Source organism: Leptonychotes weddellii, chromosome 2, assembly GCF_054177405.1.
Source record: "Leptonychotes weddellii isolate Sample4059 chromosome 2, ASM5417740v2, whole genome shotgun sequence".
Lineage (NCBI taxonomy): Eukaryota > Metazoa > Chordata > Mammalia > Carnivora > Phocidae > Leptonychotes > Leptonychotes weddellii.
In genome coordinates this window covers 75,056,019-75,072,031 of record NC_138370.1, presented here as the reverse complement: position 1 = coordinate 75,072,031, position 16,013 = coordinate 75,056,019, and the positions used below count along the sequence as shown (strand labels likewise).

At 35.0% G+C, this 16,013-nt stretch overlaps 1 long non-coding RNA gene and 1 other non-coding gene across 2 annotated transcripts in view; both read left to right on the top strand.

Annotated features, from left to right (window-relative positions):
- LOC145720322 (uncharacterized) overlaps positions 1–16,013 on the top strand; it is a 217,015-nt gene that overhangs the window by 156,726 nt on the left and 44,276 nt on the right. The window lies entirely within an intron of this gene.
- Positions 15,836–15,969, top strand: LOC115938795 (small nucleolar RNA SNORA70). Its single transcript, XR_004073828.1, has one exon. It is a non-coding gene; the product is annotated as a small nucleolar RNA SNORA70 (small nucleolar RNA).

Below are 16,013 nucleotides of genomic sequence, written 5' to 3'. Positions count from 1 at the left end.
ATGTTCTCCTCTAGGATTTTGATGGATTCCTGTCTCACATTGAGGTCTTTCATCCATTTTGAGTTTATCTTTGTGTATGGTATTAGAGAATGGTCTAGTTTCATTCTTCTCTATATAGCTGTCCAATTTTCCCAGCACCATTTATTGAAGAGACTGTCTTTTTTCCATTGCATATTTTTTCCTGCTTTGTCAAAGATTATTTGACCATAGAGTTGAGGGTCCATATCTGGGCTCTCTATTCTGTTCCATTGGTCTATGTGTCTGTTTTTGTGACAGTACCATGCTGTCTTGGTGATCACTGTTTTGTAATATAGCTTGAAATCAGGCAATGTGATGCTCCCAGCTTTGTTTTTCTTTTTCAACATTTCCTTGGTGATTTGGGGTCTTTTCTGATTCCATACAAATTTTAGGATTGTTTGTTCCAGCACTTTGAAAAATGTCAGTGGCATTTTGATCAGGATGGCATTGAAGGTATAGATTGCTCTGGGTATCATAGGCATTTTAACAATGTTTATTCTTCCAATCCATGAGCATGGAATGTTTTTCCAACTTTTTGTGTCTTCTTCCGTTTCTTTCATGAGTGTTCTGTAGTTCCTAGAGTATAGATCCTTTACCTCTTTGGTTAGGTGTATTCCAAGGTATCTTATGATTTTTGGTAGCAATTACTTTTTTAGCACTTGTGGGCTTGGTAAGCACTCAATATGCATTGTTATTATCTAGCTTCCAGGTCACTAATCTTCCATTCACCTAGCTCTAATCAACTGATTTGGTAAAATTTTAATTCCAATGGCAATTTTTCATTTCTGAAATTTATATTTAGTTCTTTTTTAAATAGTCCTATTCTTATTTATTTTTGCTTTTTATTTCTTATGGTTTCAATTTTATATAGTGTTTTTAGTCATTTTAAACACCCATCTTCATAATGTCCACAAGTTGGCATAATTACCTAATGTTCTGAGGAACTATTCATCCAGTTTGTCATAGCTGTGACTCTCTTATAGGGGAGATATATATATATATATTAATGTTTTGTAACTTTGGATTGTGAGCTTGCCTTCCCAGGGCTTTATTTATAGGGATCCTGTATGGTCAGAGGAATTTTGCATTTACTTCTTCCTAGTACCCAATGCCTACCTTTGTCTTTTGGGCCAAGGCATATTTCATAGTACAGGTTTCTTAGTGTATGGTTTCCATAACCATTTGGTTAATATAAACTGAACCAAAAACTCAGTGGATGAGGATCCATTGCTTTGAATTTCAAGATATGTTTCCCCACTCAGGATCCAGATAGACACACTAGCTTCCTCATCATCTCCAAGTGCAATTAAGCAGATTTTCTCTGTACACCCTCTTCACATGAATGGAGTCTCTGAGGGTATCAGCTCTACATGGGATCTCTGTACTAAATCCTCACTTAGGTGCTAAAGAACAATAACTAAGACCTCCCCACAAGCCCAATGCCTGCTCATTTTCTTATAATCTACGTTGAAGTTCTATTTTGCTTATTTTGTTTAGGGATTTCCCTTTCTCCCTGTGAGAACACTTCTTAAACCTAATCCCATATTTCTAGCAGGGTTAGTTTTTAAAGGTCAGGGTCAGGGATTGAAGATACATTATCTATTTCTCCATACATCCAAAGCCAGAATTACTCTGCATAAATTTTCAAGCCTGGAATTCTATGTTAAGATTTTGTAAGAAGATTGCTCATAGCTATACTGAAGGCATATACAGATATATGTTCCTCAAATCCATGTAATTGGAGATCGACTTGTAGTTTTGTATGTACTTTTAGGTCAAAGTGAAAATCTCCAGAAAAGCCAAAAATATAAAGACATGATGATATTATCATTTGACTATTGAATCCTTTTTTTTTTTTCAATGCTTGCAAGCAAGCCCTTCTTTACTCTAGCATAGGGCTTGTCATTATGTTTATAGGACACAGGATAGATGAAGCAGAAACAGGGTATATTCTTAGCAAAGTAGCTAAAATAGTCATGCTGTTTTGTAAAGTAAAAGTACTAAAAGTAGCATCAGTTTCCATAGCATAACCCTGCTTCTGTCTTTGTATTCTTTAAAAGTATTTTGTAACATCCTAACTCCCCAAAAGTTATAAAGTTTCACAAATTTGATTAAGCTGCAAGGAAGACGAAGCTGAGATAAATCTGACTAATTGAATTTTGCTTTATCAATTATTTTTGGAACTCTATGCTTGTTTATATTGAGTTTCCAATTCAAATATCAAAAATAATTTGATACTGAAAAGAAATTATCTTTGATTTAGCATTAAGAACATCCATGCACTTCACTCACTATTTTCCTGTTTAGGGAACCCAAAACGTGCTAACAGTAAAACAAAAAAAATTGTTGCAGCACTATCAGTTTCATTTGAACATGGCGCATGTTTAAGTGCAATAGATACAGGAATCAGGACAAAAATATGATTTGGTACTTTATATGTGGAGTCTTTGAGCATCCATATTGCATTTAATAAGACAATATTTGTTTAGTTTTATTGAGTAACTACAATTCCAATTTTATAAATGTATTCATTGTAATTTAAATTATCATGTAGGAACATATATTTGAAAGAAAAACATTTGATTCTGTATAAGACTAAATTATAGTTACAACTGTGTGCAATATTTACATATGTTGAAATCACAGGACCATAAGTAATAAAACTACTTGATAAATAAAGTGTGAAGGGACATACTATAGGATATGAATGCTGAAAATCTTACATAGCACCACCACATTACTTTGAGAAGAGAAATATAAAGAAATATAACCTGTGACAGCACAAGGACACTTGAATTCTGTTTATATCATTTTGTGTGTGATTTTATGATTTTTCAGCTCTAATTAGGAAACATATTGGTTTCATGGCTGAGTTTTCTGCAAAGTATGTCATTACTTTAAAGATTATTCTAAATATTCCTACATAATTCCCAAGCCATTCGTATTTTTTATTCTTGAGCTTCTCACAGTAGATCCATTAGTTCAGAATGTTTTCTGTTACCTCACAAGCCAGGTGACAAACCAGTGACAGCTGGGAAAATGCAATTAGACATACCTAGCTTCTAGGCTCTAGATCATCTCAGTAAGTCATGTGATTTTGTAAAGGGAACTATAAGATAATGTATATCACATCCTCTCATGTGATATGTTTTGCATGTGTATATTTTTGTGGTTATTACTTTCAGTGCTTTGCTCAGATTCTATTCGTATCTTTTGATAAGTCAGAGGAAACGGACTTAAAACTAATAAAAACCTGTGAAGTAAAATCATTGTTCAATTAAAAATTGATAAATAATACTTTTTCAAGGATTAGGGCTTGTGTAAATGTGTGGGATATATAATGATATAATTTATAATATATAACATAGATTTATAATACATTTATTTCTATAATATAAATATGTAATATATATTAAAAACATAACATATATATATTTATAATATAACTAAGTTAATTTCCCTATTTCTTGTCCTCACTATTCTATATAACTCACATTTTTTTTGCCTTAAAAAAACTAATTTAAAAATGAGATGGAAGTTATATTTGATTAAATGCTGTAATTTCTTGGTAAGGCAATAATTCTTTGGATTTGCAGCTAGTATAACTTCTCTATTTATCCATTACTTTTTCAATTCTTTAAAGCTAAACAGGATTGTTTTTTTCTTTACATTGCTTTTCAATATTATCAGAAATGTTTTCATAATGAAGAGAAAATTACTTCAGTAAAATTTTCATCTTTATTACATTTCATGTACAGTTCACTTTCATGAATTACTACTTAACTATTAATATCAAAGGTTTCCAGCTCAACAGTAATTCTTCTTTCCTCATTATTTCCTCATTATTTTGTATAACTGCATAGTTGTAGCCAATATTTTTTGCTTTACAATGATGCATTTTTAAAAAGTACTATTTTTCTTTCAGAGAAGCTGTACCCATCGTTGCAATAAATTCCAACTTCAGAAAGCAGTCATTCGCAGACTGAGAGAGTATTCCACCCACATGCTAAATGTCACATACCATAGCATCAGAGGTCAGGTATTCTATGAACACTGAAATTATAGTTATGTAACACTTTACCATACTTATACCAAATTCAACAATATATAAAGAAAAGGACATTCTTAATAGAGTAGAATATTTGAATGGAGAATTGAACTTTAATTTCAATGATGAAAAATAGCACAAATAATTTCTGCTATGCTATTTGTGAAGGCTACAGGTCTTGAGAATTATGGAATATATTTGTTGAATCTGACATGATTGATTTGAGAAGTCCAGCTTGGCTCCAGGCCAAAATTCCCTACATGACCTTTCAGGCCTGACCGTAGGCAATTACACACCATCTTTGCCTTGCAGGCCTCATGGGTAAGGTGTCCTCTCAGACTAGACTTGGTGCACAGCCTGAGCATTACAGTTTTCTGGAAGGAACTGCAGTTAAGGACTAGTCCCTCAGGCTAGCCATGGTCATACATATATCTGTATTCCTAACCTAGGCAGCTCCATCCAGAAGCCTCTTTATCAGGGGAACTGGCTGTAGCACTTTTCAGGTGCCTCAGCCAGAACCTTCTATATGGGGGACCTTGACGAAGACACTTTTCTCCAATCTGGCTCAGCACTTCTCCACTCTTGACTGTTACCTTCTCTTTTCCATAAGCCCCTCAGGCCCACAAAAAGGCAGGGCCTTCTTCTTGGGGCTCCCTAGCTGTTAGACAATGCCCCATCTGCTCTCCTGTCACCTAACCATTGCGTTGTTGTTCCATGTGGAGAAACAGAACATCGGGGAGCTGGCATCTACTTTTGCGTCTTGTTACACTATTACAGTTAGTGAATAGGTTTGATTGTTAACTTGCAGCTCAGCTCCTTGTCCTACCTGACCACCTTGACATTGGAGAGCTCCACATGATTTAGAACTCTGCACTTTTCATTTGGTAGATTTCATTGAACAATTTTCATTTATAAAACTAATGACCAAGTATCAACAGACATTTTTGTACATTGTGGATTTTCTAATGGAGAAGATGCCCTCTTCTAAGAATACAGATGAAAATACTGGCTATGTATATCCCTACTTATAGACAAAGCACAGAAGGATGATATGTCATTGGTCTGTTTGAAAATCATAGCATATAAAACAGTCACGGAAACCCTATTCCTAACTCATCGATGTTGCTAATGCAGTATTTTCCTGTGTTCAAAATTTTTAAGTTTTAGTTTATATTATTTAAAAATACATGGCTTTGAATAATAACAATATTCACACCCTATCAATTAATATAATGTAAATGTTGAATCTTTGTTCCTGACACTTTAGGCATCAAATTAATCTCTTGAGAAAGAAGTTGTTATTATTCAAGCTACATTAGTAAAGAGACCAATATTATGTGCAGGAAAACAAAGTTTCATTGTCTAACAGATGCCTAATTAGGGAGTTGAGCACTTGAATCAAGTGAGGCATGGAAATGGATTATGTAGCATTTACATGTAGAGCACATTATTTATCAATAAAAGTAATAAATTCTGCTTTAAAGGGAAATTCACCAAAGCTTAGTTGAACTTTGAGCTGTTAATTTTTCTTTTTTTTTTTTGATAATTTTAATGGTGGAACATAACAACTTTGCCAACATAGTTAAACAATTGATTAGTTATCCCAATGAAAAAAAAGCTAGCATAAAATTTGAATCTTATAAAGTTATATTTTCACAAACACACCATAGATATTGCTAAATTAAATGAAGACTCTGAAGTACTGAGGAAATAAAGCAAAGTTTTCAGGCACTTAAAATCTACAGAGGAGCTGAGTTAGGAAGGTAGTGTTGGTAGAAATGAAACGTTCTGTAAAAAACAGCTGCTTTGTATAACGCGTATGTGTAACCAAAAACGGATGGCTGTATTCTTTTTCAAATGTTTTTTCAGCAAAAAGGACAAGTTTTAGCCTCTTTTGATTTTTACCCTATTTATAGCTGGGCTTTATATTTTAACATTACTTCTGACATCTAAGCAGATAGAATCTTATACTACAATTACTAAATCATAACTATTGTATATGATTTGTGCTTATGTGATTTGGCCCATAATGGTCTGGGAGCAGAAGCAATAGTTCTGCATTTAGGGCGTGGGAAATGAAGCTTAATCTAACTTTAACAAGAGTTTAAAGACTTCTCCTATTCACAACATATGTTAATGGCATAAAGAAACTTTTTGTAGTTCTAGAGACAGTCACTACTATATATACCAACCCTGTCAATTTTCTTAATTGGGATTTTTACCTTGGCAAACTAAAATAAACAAATAAATACAGACATAGGAAGCTCAAATTCCTTATCTTATAATCCATATATGCATCACCTTATGTTCTATTTATCCTTTCTTTTTTCCCTCTCTCCCCCCTTCATTTATGTCTTTTCCTCTACTCCTTCCTTTCTAAAGTACACTAACCTATGGTTGGATTGTGTTTATGTGTGTTTTCACAAAAAGAATCCTTCTGTAAATGCCTAAAGGTTTATAGGAACGTTACTGACTGTGACTATAGGACTATATTCTAGGAATATGCCCAATTCTTGATAAAGAAAGCTCAAAAGACAGTGTTTTGTTTTGACATCTCAATTCCAGGAAGCCATTGGAGCCATTTAATTTATCTATATCAACGTATCTAGAGGAATGCTAAAGTGTCTAGAGGAATGCTAAATGTTAAAGCTAAATAATAGCTTAATTAACACAATTAAATGCTAACATTTGGAGCCTAACCCATAGTTTATAAAGTGTTTCATAATGTTGTGAATAAGAATCTGATAGTCTTCCCCATACCTACTCACCTACTTCTGGCAAGCAACATTCAGGCTTGTGCAGGCTAGCCTGTTCTGCTCTTTACTCTTTTTCCCACTTTTCCACCTTACAGCAGAGGAGTCTGACACCCTGACCCTTCTATTGATTGTCACTATCTTTAGTCAATACTGTCTGGCCTGTGATGACCTCTGTGTGCAAGTATAAAATACTGGCTCTATCTTGAAGAGTTCCTGTACCTCTTTGGAAAGACCCTAAGGCAGTTGCTAGACATAGAGTTCTACTTCTAAGGAAACAATGGTAGTGCTGGACTGTGGTTGGACCAGTTCTGCCCCTTCATAAAGACTTTAGGTATTATCTAGTCCGAATTTTTGAAGCTCACTTTAGAACTGAGGCACACAAATCCTCTTGGTCCCCAGGAGTCAGTCCTTGCTACCCATTGACCATACTGAAAGTACTACTAGATGTCTTGTTTCATGAATATAGTTCTTTAAAAATACTCTGACATGATGAAACCAGGAGACAGCTGAGCCTCTGGTGAGGACATCCTAAGATGCCTGTATTGTGTTACATGCAGACACAGAGTACTACCAGCGAGTGTCAGAGATTCATTTCATTTTCAAGGAATGCTTTAAAGAAATTATAGAGGATTGAAAGAATTCTTGAGCTAAGGATTCTATCACTTAGGAAACTGTGTGTATGCACACATGTGTAGAGAGAGACCTAGAATAAGGGGGCCAAAAATGATACAGAGGAGAATCAAGGTAACAGTGTTGAACTGTAGACTTTCCAGTTGGCTTGAGAATCAGTGTTTGGGAAATATAATAGAGTCTACTTCAAAGTCAAGTGATGGAGTTCTCACTGAATTAAAATACAAATTGAAGAGGTGGCATATCAATTTCTGAGATACTATGAAATGCTTCAAAGAAACTAAAATGGAAGGAATGGATTTTGACATGATAGATTTCTTTTTTAATATACATAGAGTGGGAAGTAAAAGACCTAGTATGATGACAGTTAATCTTCTCTCTTAGTGAAAGACTTCTGGAAAAGTAAATTAAATGTTCTAAGTTTTGACCAAATAAGCTATGCACATCATTTTTTTAAAATGGAACATATTTACTTGACATAAAAATCAACTATCCCTTCTCCCTTCATTTTCATATTCTGTTCTGTCTCTATGTAGGGAAAAAAATACTTCGAGGTCTCTTAGATATATTTTATTGAAATCCAATTTTATTTAAAAATGTACTCTCTTATAGATATTTTTCATTCAGCTTTTAATTTTAATTCCAGTATAGTTAACATACAGTGTTATATTAGCTACAGGTATACAGGTATACAACATAATGATTCAACAATTCTATACATTATTTAGTGATAAGAGTAACCCTTTAATCCCCATCCCCTATTTCACCCTCCCGTCTTCTCTATAGTTAAGAGTCTGATTCTCGGTTGTCTGTCTCTCTGTCTCTCTCTCTCTCTTTTGCCTTTGCTCATTTGTTTCTTAAATTACACATATGAGTGAAATTATATGGCATTTGTCTTTCTCCAACTTATTCTGCTCAGCATTATACTCTCTAGCTCCATCCAGGTTGTTGTAAATGGCAAGATTTCGTTCTTTTTTTGGCTGAATAATATTCCTTTGTGCATATTTATCACCTCTTCATTATCTATTCATCTACTGATGGACCCTTGGATTGCTTCCATAATTTGGCTATTATAAATAATGCTACAATAAACATAGGGGTGCATGTATCCATTTGAATGTATGTTTTTGTATTTTTGGAATAAATACCCAGTAGTATGATTACTGGAGCATATGGAAGCTCTATTTTTAATTGTTTGGGAAACCTCCATACTGTTTTCCACTGTGGTTGTACCAGTTTTTATTCCCACTAACAGTGAAAGAGAGCTCCTTTTGCTCCACATCTTTGTCAACATTTGTCGTTCCTTGCATTTTTTATTTTAGCCATTTCACAGATGTGAAGTGATATCTCACTGTGGTTTTGACTTGCATTTCCCTGATGATGAGTGATGTTGAGCATCTTTTCATGTATCTGATGGCCATCTGTATGTCTTTGGAGAAGTGTCTGTTCATGTCTTCTGCCCATTTTTAATTGAATTTTTTTGGGGGGGGTTGTTGAGTTGTAGAAGTCTTTTATATATTTTGGAAACTAACCCTTTATTGGATATGTCATTTGCAAATATCTTCTCACATTCAGTAGGTAGCCTTTTAGTTTTGTTGATAGTTTCCTTATCTGTGCAGAAGCTTTTCATTTTGATGTAGTCTCAATAGTTTAATTTTACTTTTATTGCCCTGCCTCAGGAGATGTCTCTAGAAAATGTTGCTGTGGGCAATGTCATAGATATTACTGCCTGTGCTTTCTTCTTGGTTTTTTTTTTTTATGGTTTTTCTCACACTTAGGTCTTTAATCTGTTTCAAATTTATTTTTATGTATGATGTAAGAAACTGGTCTACTTTCATTCTTTTCCATGTAGCTGTCCAGGTTTTCCAGCACCATTTGTTGAAGAGATGGTCTTTTCCCCACCACATATTTTTTTTTTTTTGTCAAAGATTAATTGACCATATAATTTTGGGCTTTTTTTCTGGGTTCTCCATTCTGTTCTATTGATCTATGTGTCTAATGTTGTGCCAGTACCATACTGTTTTGATTACTCTAGTTTTGTAGTATAACTTGAAGTCTGGAATTGTGATACCTCCAGTTTTGTTTTTCTTTTTCAAGATTGCTTTGGTTATTTGGGGTCTTTTGTGGTTCCATACAAATTTTAGGATTTTTTCTTCCAGTTCTGTGAACAATGCTGTTGGTATTTTGATAGGGATTTCACTGAATCTGTAGATTGCTCTGGATAGTATAGACATTTTACCAGTATCTGTTCTTCCAATTCATGAGCATGGAATGTCTTTCCATTTCTTTGTATCATCTTCAACTTCTTTCATCAGTGTTTTATAGTTTTCAGAGCACAGGTCTTTCACCTCTTTGTTAGGTCTATTCCCAGGTTCTTTATTATTTTTAATGCAATTATAAATTGGATTGTGTTCTTAATTTCTCTTTCTGCTACTTCATTATTAGTGCATAGAAATGCAGCAGATTTCCCTACATTGATTTTGTATCCTATGACTACTGAATTCATTTATCAGTTTAGTTGTTTTTTGGTGGTCTTTAGGGTATTCTACATATATAGTATCATGTTATCTACAGATAGTGAAAGTTATATTTCTTCCTTGCCAATTTGCATATCTTTTATTTCTTTTTGTTGTCTGATTGCTGTGGCTAGGACTTCCAGTACTACGTTGAATAATATTTCTGAGATTGGATATCCTTGTCTTGTTCCTGAACTTTGGAGAAAAGCTTTCAGTATTTTCCCATTAAGTATGATGTAAGCTGTGGGTTTTACATATTAGGCCTTTATTATTAAGGTATGTTCCCTCTAAAGTTACTTAGTTGAGGGTTTTTATCATGAATGGATGTTGTACTTTGTCAAATGTTTTCCATTTTTCTTTCTGAATCTATTGAAATAATCATATGGTTTTTATCCTTTCTCTTATTGATGTCAGATACCACATTGAATGATTTGTGATTACTGAACAATCCTTGCATCCCAGGAATAAATCCCATTTGATTGTGAATGATTTTTCTAAGGAATTACTAGATTTGTTTTTTTAGTATTTTGTTGAGGATTTTTGCATCTAATTCATCAGAGATATTGGCATCTTTTTTTTTTTTTTGTGGTGTCTTTGTCTGGTTTTGGTAACAGGGTAATGCTGGCCTCATAGAATGACTTTAGAAGTTTTCCTTCTGTTTCTATTTTTTGGAATAGTTTGAGAGGCATAGGTATTAACTCTTCTTTAAATGTTTGGTAGAATTTGCCTGGGAATCCATCCGGCCCTGGTCTTTTGTTTGTTGAGAATTTTTAAATTACTGATTCAATTTCATTGCTGGTCATTGGTCTGTTCAAATTTCTATTTATTCCTGCTTCAGTTTTAGTAGGGTATATGTTTCTAGGAATTTATCCATTTTTTTCTAGGTTATCCAATTTGTTGGCAAATAGTTTTTCATAATATTCTCTTACAGTTGTATTTCTGTAGTGTTGGTGATTTTGTCTCTCTTATTTGTGATTTTGTTTGTTTGAGTTCTCTTTTTTTTTTTTTTTGGAATGAATCTGTCTAAAAATGTGTCAATTTTATTGATCTTTTCAAAAAATCAGCTCCTGGTTTCATTAATCTGTTCTTTCTTTCTTTTAGTTTCTATATCATTTATTTCTGCTCTAATCTTTATGATATCTTTCTTTCTGCTGGTTCTGGGGTTGTTTGTTTGTTTTTCTAGATCCTTCAGGTGTAAGTTTGGGTTGTTTATTTGAGATTTTTCTTGCTTTTTGTGGTAGGCCTAAATTGCTGTAAACTTCCTTCTTAGAACTACCTGCTGCATCCCAAAGATTTTGGACCATTGTATTTTTATTTTCATTTGTCTCCATGTAATTTTTTATTTCTTCTTTGATTTCTTGGTTCACCCATTCATTGTTAGTAGCATGTTATTTAACATCCATGTATTTGTGCTCTTTTCAGACTTTTTCTTCTGATTTATTCATTCTGATTTATTCCTAGTTTGATAGTGGTCAGAAAAGATGCATGGTATGACTTTGACCTTCTTGAATTTGTTGAGACTTGTTTGTCACCTAATATGTAATCTATTTCAGAGAGTCGTCCATGTGCACTTGAAAAGAATATGTATTCTGCTGTTTTAGGGCAGAATGTTCTCAATATATCTGTTAAGTCCATCTGGTGCAATGTGTCATTCAAAGCCACTGTTTCCTTTTTTTATTTTCTGTTTGGATGATCTATCCATTTGATATAAGTAGGGTGTTAAAGTCCCCTACTATGATTGCATTACTATAGATTAGTTCCTTTATGTTTGTTGTTAACTGTTTTATGTATTTGGGTGCTCCTGTGTTGGGTATATAAATACTTATAATTGTTATAACTTCTTGTTAGATTGTCCCCTGTGTTATTGCATAGTACCTTCTTTGTATCTTGTTACAGTCTTTGTTTTAAAGTTTATTTTGTCTGATTTAAGTATTGCTACCCTAGCTTTCTTTTGACATCCATTTGCACAATAAGTGTTTTATCCATCTTCTCCCTTTCAATCTGCAGGTGACTTTGAGTCTGAAATGAATCTTTTGTAGGCAGCACATAGATGGGTCTTATCTTTTGTTTGTTTGTTTTTTATCCATTTAGTCACCCTATATCTTTTTATTGGAGTATGTAGTTCATTTCCATTCAAAGTAATTATCAATAGATATGTATTTATTACCATTTGTTACTTGTTTTATAGTTGTTTTTGTACTTTTTCTCTGATCCTTCTCACTCTCTTTCATAGTTTGCTGGTTTTCTTTAGTGATATACTTGGATTCCTTTCTCTTTATTCTTTGTATTTCTTTTGGTTTTTTATTTGTGGTTACCAATAGGTTTGCATAAAACATCATATGCATGTAAGATGCATGTCAAGTTGATGGTCACTTAAGTTTGAACCCATTCTATACTCCTTTTCCCACCATGTTTTAGGCATATGGTGTCATATTTTACAACCTTTTATTTTGTGAATCCCTTGACTGATTTTTTTACAGTTATACTTATTTTTCATACTCTTATTTTTGGTCTTTCCTTTCCATTCAAAGAGTCTCCTTTACTATTTCTTTAGGGCTGGTTTAGTGGTCATTAACTCCTTTAGTTTTTGTTTATCTGAGAAATTCTTTATCCAACAAAGCTTTAATTCAGAATAGAAGGAGAGATAGAGTATTCTTGGCTGCAAATTTTTCCCTTTCAGCTCTTTGAATATATTATGACACTCTCTTTTGGCCTGCAAAGTTTCTGCTGAAAACTCCACTGATAGACTTATGAGGTTTCCCTGGTATGTCACTGTCTTCTTTTTTCTTGCTGCTTTTAAAATTTTTTCAACATTACTTTTTGCCATTTCAGTTACTATGTATCTTGGTGTGAACCTCCTTAGGTTGATGTTATTGGGGCATCTCTGTGTCTCCTGGATCTGCATATCTGTTTCCTTCCCCAGATTAGGGAAATTTTCAGCTATTTCTTCAAATAAATTTTCTGCTCCCTTTACTTTCTCTTCTTCTTCTAGGATCCCTATAATGTGAATGTTATTATGCCTGATGAAGTCACTGAGTTCCCAAAGTCTATTTTTGTTTTGCATAATACTTTTTTCTCTCACTTTCTCAGCTGATTACTTTCCATTACTCTGTCTTCCAGGTCATTAATTTGTTCCTTTGCTTCCTCTAGCTTGCTATTTATTCCATCAAGTGCATTTTTAATTTCATGTATTGTGTTCTTCATTTCTGATTGGTTCTTTTTTATCTCTTTCTTAATGGTCTCACTGATGTCCACTCTTCTCTCAAGGCCAGTGGGTATCCTTAAATTCTTTATCAGGCATATTACTTATATACATTTCACTTAGGTTTCCTGCTATGGTTTTGTCCTGTTCTTTCATTTGGGACATATTCCTCTATCTCCTCATTTTTATCTAACTCTTTTTGTCTGTTTCTGTGTATTAGGAAAGTCAACTATATATTCTAGTCTTGAAGGTAATGTCCTTATGAAAAAGAGGTCTTGTAGTGCTTTGCAGTGCAATGTCCCTTGTTCCCCAGGGCCTGGTGCTTCAGGCAGTGTCTCCTATGTATGTTACACGTGTTCTGCTATTGTGTCTAGGCTGTTTTTCTTTTCTGTCCAGTCATCTACAGAGGGTCTCTTTGCCTGTTGTGGCCGTGTTTTGCTCCTAGCAGGGTTGGGACATATTTTAACAAGGTGCATGTTGATCTGTTTGTGAAATGAGACTGCTGCTACTGCCACCAGAACCAAAACTCTGCAAGTGTGTGAGTTGAGATATGTGATGTTTGTGGGGTTTTGCACTAATCTTCTGGTGGAGGGGGCCTGCTACACCAGAACTAAGGCAAGCATGACTTGAAAGGGCACATCCACCAAAGTGTGGGGTGGCAGAGCTTGGTGTAAGCAAGTTAAATAGGAATGATCACACCATGCTGCTTCCTGCATTTAGCCCCATGTTTATGCTGGGGAGTAATGGTACTTGTTAGCTCCTTTATTCCTGGAGGGGTCTCCCTGTGAGCCCTGTCTCTCCAGGACATGCTGAAATGAGTAAGTAACTCTCACTCTTGTATGTCCCAGGAGTTTTTCAAACTATTGGTTCTACAGTGCATCTGCACAGGCTGATGTCAGTCTCTTTAGGGACAGGGACTCAACTCCATAATGCCCTCCAGCTTCTCCCAGAGCCAAGTGTGCTGATTTTTAAAATTCTAGGCTTTAAGTCTTGATGGTTGTAAGAACTCAAAAAAGTTGCCCCCTCTTGCTTTCAAAGCCAAATGTTATGGGGATCCATCTTCCCAGTGTGATAGTCTGTTTCTTGACTTTCTCTGTACCACCAGTGCCCTCATGATCAGAGACAGCCATCGTCCATTTTGTTCTATACCTCGTGTCAGTCCTTCCTACTGTCCTTGAGGTGGCCTCTTCTCTACCTTTAGTTGTAAAGTTTATTCTGACACTCTTTGGGTCATTTTGGGGGGTATTTATGCTGATGTGAGTGTGTTGTCTAGTTGTACCCATGGGATGAGGAAGAACATAGGGTCCTCCTACTCCACCATCTTTCCATACTCCTCTCTTATAGATATTTCTCAATATATTTTAACCATTTTCTATTGAATTTTACTCTGAAAAAATGACTATAGCTCATCTACAAACTTCCTTATTTTCCCTTCCCTTCCCCATTTTTCCAAAATAATTATTTCATTATTTGTAATTCCCCTCTAAAAAACCTTAGTAAATTTATTCGTATAAAGTACTTCATATCTATTTCTTATTCAATAAATTATGCATAGTATTATGGCAGATACAGTTTGCTGTCTATATAGCTGCTATTTCCCCCCTCCCACCTTTTTAAGGATTTTTTTTTTTAATTTACTTTTATTTACAAACGCTTGTGTCAAGGGCTGACTTTCAACATATCTCAGTGAGGGAGCTCCTCAACTATATACAAAATGCTGATCCAGAAGCGGTCATCTACAAATAGTTTAGCACCAGATTCCCCACAAACATGCATTGCTTGATGAGTTAAGATATATGTATTTATTTTAGAGGTGGGGAGGGGCAAAGGGAGAGGGAGAGAGAATCTCCAGCAGATTCCCTGCTGAGCACAGAGCCCAGTGTGGGCTCGATCTCATGAGCCTGAGATCATGATGTGAGCCGAAACCAAGTCAGATGCTTAACTGACTGAGCCACCCAGGCACGCCACTATTTCCCCCAGAATATGGAACAGTTCTGTCTAGGATTATTTCATGTAAAGCTACTGCTTCAAGCTATGGCTGACTTTGTGGGAGAATCCACTAATGTACTAAAAATGACAAGAGAAGAAAAGTAGAGCCTGGTCCTTAATAACGTGAATGTATCTCAAAAAACCTTGGGCAATGGTTAATTCTAAACATTCTATTAAAAAAATAAGTGACTGGGGACACCTGGGTGGCTCAGTCAGTAACATGTCTGACTTTGGCTCAGGTCATGGTCCCAGGGTCCTGAGATTGAGCCCCGCATTGGGCTCCTTGCTCAGCGGGGAGACTGCTTCTCCCTCTCCCTCTGTGGCTCCCCCTGCTTATGCTCACTCTCTCTCTCTCTAATAAATGGATAAAATCTTTTTAAAAAAATTAAAAAATAAGTGAGTGTGTGGTTTATGTCAATTTTATTTGGCTAGTCTCTTACTTGAAGCTGAAAATATTCCTAGTGCATTATCACTGATGCCCTCATTCTCTTCTGCTCTCCTTGCCTTCTACTTTTCAGCTTTATTTACCTTCTCTTTCCTTTTACTTTATTGAGGGGGAAAAATAAAGACATAACTTTACAGTAAGAAAAAAACAAACTTGTGGGATATAATGAAGTAATTAGAGGGTAGTTCATAGCCTCCCAAGTGTATTTGGAAATAAATATTTGTGTACACTCTGCAGCCAATTAAGCCGACTGTGCTCTTTGTCCATGGGGGCCCAGTGTGCCATGGCTGCAAACAGTAGCCTCCTTGGTAGTGTATGCAGCCTGTTGATTGTATGGGTTGCCCTAAGGGACCTTGGAGACAGCTCTTTCCAGTGGACACTGAGGTCTGACCTCATGCTATCTCCAATC